Genomic DNA, 6,000 nt, shown 5'->3' on the forward strand with positions numbered 1-6,000 from the left:
ATAGGCAATTGATAACCATATTAGAAAGTATTTGCAAATGTTTTATGAACATAGTTTTTGAAAAATAATTTTTAGATTATTAAGCTTTTTTTTATTTAACTAGTTTTTATTTTCTTCTGTCATTGATTGAATTAGTTTATTTTGTTGTACCATGAAGTGGCTAGATCCCAATATGTTTTGTTTGGAAGAATCTATTTTCTTTAACATTGTTTTACTTTGACTAAACTCAACGTATTATAATATTATTCAAAATATTCAATAATATATAATAAAAATCTATATTATGCAAATAATAAAATTTGTGGTGATATTATAAGAGTTGTAATATTTATTTTTATCATTATATAATTTTATTGAATATATTTATATATTTGTAGTTTCATGCCAAAAACGTATTAATATTAGCAAGGTTATCATAATATATGAAATTGAAAGGTTATTGGTGAAGTGTCACCCAAATTCCAAGGTTACCATAATAAATGAAATTGAAAGGTTATAGGTGAAGTGTCACTCAAATTCATGTAAATCAATTCTATTTATTTTTTCAATCAATTTTTTATTAAATAACATGTACAAGATATTTGTAGTTATTGTTAGATTGGTTGACATTATTTATTATTTTATTGATCTCTACGAGTGAAATGTATAAAGTTTGTAAAACCATTTATTGAGTTTTGTGCACAAAAAGTAAACAATTTGAAAATTATTTTTTTATTAAATAACAAGATATTTATAGTTATTGTTAGATTGGTTGACATTATCAGGGCTTGCCGTAGGAGGAAACTATAGCATTCAATGCACTTTTACTTTTTAATTTGTTTGTCTAATTAAAAAAATTTATTATTCAATTACTTTTCGAGCTATAAAGTTCTCATATTTATTGTCTTTAAAATAATTCAACACTATATTTATTGACAATTTGAGTGGTTGTTTTGTGCTACAATAGGAGTGCAACTTTTTCCTTTATTTATTTGTTCAATCAAAACAATTTATTATTCAATTACTTTTTGCAACTTCAAAGTTTTCGTCTATATTATATTTGAAATAATTCATAAAAATATATTTATTGATTGTTGTTTTGTAGGGTTTCTAATTTTTTATACAAAAAATGTAACAAATTATTTTAGATTTACTATTGCATAAAATTCATATTATTTTCTTCTATCGTTATTGATTGTTGTTTTGTAGGGCTTCTACTTTTTTATACACAAAATGTAAAAAAGTATTTTAGAGTTACTATTGCATAAAATTCATATTATTTTCTTCTACTATAGCAAAAAGATAAAATTTTATCTTTTTGTGCACAAAAAGATAAAATTTTACTACTATAGCAAAAAAAACCAATCAAATCTTGAATAAATAATTGTTTTTCAATCATAAAAAATGCACCATATATTAGAAATTTATAGATGGAAAAAGTAGTTGAAAAATAAACTAATGATTGGACAACTAAAAATTAAAAATTAAAAAGTTGCATTCAACGAATGCTATATCAACTAATAAAAATCAATAAACAAATTTAACAGTTTAATATTTCAAACCTCTATCCAACAAACAGAATATTTTGAATAAATAAATTATTTCACAAGAATTTTCTAATTTTTTTATTAAACAAATTGCAATAACAATAATTTTGCAAGCGCGGACAACTCGACATGCACTCTCGACAACGCTTTAAAAACCTCTGTGGGATAAGGCTCTGTCGTTCCCTTATTCCCTTTATTCAATACAATTTATTAAACACGCCATACAATCGTCCGGCAAAGATTTCATGTCATGTTGCCAGAAGACTCTACATTATCTAAAGTTACTTTTTCTTTTCCTTGGAAAATGAAAAGCCACAATTGGAAACGACAATCATTGTTGAACAAATGAGATTGATTAAATGTTCTAAGCTTGAATTTGCATGTGCCATTTAGATGTTTTGAGATTAGATGTTTAGTTTAGACATGAGCATCAAGATTTATATATCAAAACAGCAAACAAAATTCATAGATTTTATGAATGACATTCTATATAAATATTAAAATGAGCAAAGAAATGAAATCAAAGGGAAAACCCTAAAGATGAACACAATGATACAAACATTGATCATGGTTCAACAAAACTTCCATCCACACTTGAGCAGGGAATTCTTGTATTAATCAAATGATGCATTATATGGGCCACACACAGCCATTATATAGGACCCTACGAATATGAAGAGTCAAGAGGGAGAACAAAAACTCATGACTGTTGGACTTCATATCCCAACACTCTAATCATAGGAGAAAATCTTGGACTAAAATTAATCTTTCCAATGAATTCATTGTTCTTTGTGGGAAGCTGATTTACATAAACTTACTATTTATTATTTATTAGAATTTAAATGATTTATCCAAAAATTAAAATTTGACAAAACAATTCCTGTACACTAAGAAAAGAGCACTTTCCTAAACTCTTCTATCCAAGGTTTTCCATAGATTGGAAAGCTTGAAATGGTGGCTTAGAGCTCCCTAATCACGGAGTGCGAGAGGCATACAAATGAGCATATAGGAAGCTCTCAGCTAAGCCTTAGAAACATAGCCCTTGCTAGTAAACCACGAGATGGGAGATTCTTTAAGCAAGAGCAAGAATGCTAGTGTCAAAAAACTCTTGAATATGCAATGCGAGGATGACAGTAAACTAAGATGAAATGCACAATGCAACTAAGCTAAGCAAATGAAAGTGTTACATCCATACTAATTAGACTATATGATCTAAACTACTTGCAAAAGAACTATACTATATGCAACTAAACTAGGATGCCATATGACAAAATGCTATGGATGAAAGAAATGTAGACAAGAAATGGTATTCTCCACAAAAGCTCTCAAGAATTCGAATAGAAAACCTCCAACATAACAATACTCAAGAGTGTGGATCATTTAAGTTTTGGGAAAGCTCTCTCCCTTTTAAAGTCGTACGGATGGTAGAGATCAAGATTGAGATGGTGGATGATCAATAGTTGAATTCGAAAATGGGAGTGATCCATGTGCATACACAAGTCAACCAATAAAAAATAAGTTGACTTGTCATATATGACAAGCCTCACAAGCCTTTTCTTTTAATTGCAAAATAGAAAAAGGACTTTATGTGTGCACTTTAAGTGGGTTAGAAGAATGGGGTCTTTACTTAATTAAAAGGGTACATGTTCTTTTAATCAAATAATGAACTTAGGATAGCATAGTAAAACTATAGGTTATAATCGAGTTAATTGATTATTAGCAATTTGGTCTAGGTAAGTGATCATTTAAATTAGCCAAAATGTTGAGAAGGCGGCCTAATAGTCTAGATGACCATTTTTAGGTGATTACATTTGCCCCTCTTTGACTAATGTGTGATCGATTTGGAAACACATTACGTCAAAGAAAATAGAAGTCAAGTAGGCAGCAATAGATATAGATATCTAATTCCGAAAAATGAAATGCAGAAAGAGATAGCAAATCATGAATGTACAACTTGATAGCGGTAGTCCTGAACACTAGGAAAAGAAAGATGATACCAGAATCCAAGAAGGATGCTAACACCTAGCAAAGTAGATAGATCAAGAGCAAGTGAAAAGATCAATCATATGCTCCCAAAAAATAGACAGTTGTAGCAAGCGATGATAGAGTATTTCTCCCCCTAGGGATCGAAATCGAAATGAGGTAAGGGGGATGTAGAAACGAGCTAGATATGAATAAATTGAGATATAGCAATGTCCAAGATGACAAAAAAATGAATAGAACCAAAGAGTGACTATAAGAAACTGATAGAATGCCCTAGTTTGACCAGAGTTGACCACGAAGGATAAAGCATAAAAATTAGGTCAAATCGAGTAGAAAAGTGATTTTAGACATGAAAAGGTGAATAGAAGGAGATATGAAGTGTAGAAATGGTGAAGACATGAAGAAATGAAGATGCCCTAGCTATAATTCGAAGATTAGACCTCAAAAGGTCAGCTAACTGCTTAGAAGAATGTAGAATTTTAAAATGTGATTTTGACTATCAAGATGAACTCAAATTTTGATTTTGATCCCAAAAATGGATCTAAGATGTCGAAATTAGCCAGGGGTGCAATTTTCGCAAAACTCTAAGGAGTTTGAAAATTAGGTCAAAATGAGGTCGAACGCTATAAAAGGGGCCCAAGTGTCATTTTCAAATTCATTTGTCTTTTGTGATTTGGTGAGTGCTTTTGAGTGGTCCAAAGAGAATGGCATTAGCAGGTATTCTGATTCATAAACACCATTTTGAGTGCATCTGGTTGCATAACCGGCCAGATGACTACGAGGCGCCGATGAGTAACAACTTTTTCGTCATTTTTGGGAGCATTTATGATCTTTTTCGCACGTTTTGAGGGTTTAAATGCAAAATTTCATGTGATATTTTAAAAGTATCGCACGGGTACTTTATAAAATATTGTGCGATATTTTGCAGCAAAAAAAGTGTCGCACACATAGTTCTAGGTTTGTCATATGGGCCATACCCATTTGTCACCCAGACTAGTGCGACATATCGCACGACAATATTGTGTCATATTGGTTTAGAAAAAGTACCCCACAATACTATGTCAGCAAATTATGTCGCCTACATGTAGAAAAAGTATCGCACAACTTAATTTTGAGCTTTTTTTTATTGAATTTTTACATTATGATCATGTTTGCGATATGTTACTGATGTTTACATGTTTCATGTTTGCAAGAGGTATTTCCAACGCTTCATATCAAAGCCCCCAAAGTGGTGGGGTTGAGAGTTGTGTAGTATTTGACTAATGTTGAGCATGCTGCCATATCGACCATGGGATTGAGGTGGGTTGTTCGAATGCCCCATATACGAGTGAACAATGGGTTTTTGATTGCATTGGTTGAGCGGTGGCATAGCGAGCATAATACCTTCCATCTACCAACTGGAGAGGCCTCGATCACATTAGAGGATGTGTATCGAATTTTTCAAGTGCCTTGCTATGGTGATCCAGTAAGTTGTATGTTTGATTGCTTGGTCATGCGTTAGCAAGTTTGATTTTTGATGTCGGGTATATAGATGCCAAGTTTGGTCATACGTCACAGGTGTACTATGATCAAACCCCGACAAAGGGGTAGGCAACGATGCAGCAAATGTTCTAGGATGTTACCATCCTAGATCGTCATTTGAGTTGGGAGAGACTCATCGATGATTGTGGTTCTAACTACCCATTGTCGAGCTTGTTGTGTTCTTTCGTAGCCCAGGCTTTAGTGATAGATAGGAGCCAGAAGGGCTTCCCACTGGAATGGCGTCGACTAGTGGAAAATTTGATTGCACGGCCACACCAGATGGCATGGGGGCCAGCGATACTGGCAGATATGTACCACGAGCTTCATGAGGTAGTGTATCATAGTGGTGGTTCATGGGCATGTGGAGCGATTTTGGCACAAATCTAGGCTTGGGAGCACATTGATGTGATCTGACCACGGGTGTAGCCTCGAGAGTGGAGTCAGCCCTATATTTTTGGATACACAAGATTTGTCCCCTAGACTCACAGTGAGGATGTCACCAAATACCTCGGCATTTTTTATGAGCTTACAGCATTTATATGGCGACCTTATTGAGAGTGTGGAAGATGGTCCAATGCTTGGAAGTTAGAGTATATGAGATATAGCAGACCATTTGTAGGCAGGCACAATGAGATTGTGGAGCAATTTGCTATCAACCGAGTATGGCGGTTGTTTGCAGAGCGGCAGGTTGTATCAGTAGAGACCACTACATATGCTCAATTTCATTCAGATGAGGCACGTGGATGGCTACCGATGTTGGATTACTAGACAGTGGTATGAGAGACATTGGCTTTTGTGCAGACTCCTTGGGATTATTGCCCAAATGTGGCAGATGCAGGGGCAGACCTAGCGTATTTGTACGAGATGCAAAGACATCTATTACCTCGATTTATAGTGCTCAATGTGCTACTCGCAGTGGGGGGACATGGAGGTGGTGGAGACGGAGGTGGAGGTGGAGGCAGGGGTGTCA

The sequence above is a fragment of the Cupressus sempervirens genome, chromosome 1, assembly GCF_028749045.1.
Source record: "Cupressus sempervirens isolate cs-2001-9-10 chromosome 1, ASM2874904v1, whole genome shotgun sequence".
NCBI classification, from domain to species: domain Eukaryota; kingdom Viridiplantae; phylum Streptophyta; class Pinopsida; order Cupressales; family Cupressaceae; genus Cupressus; species Cupressus sempervirens.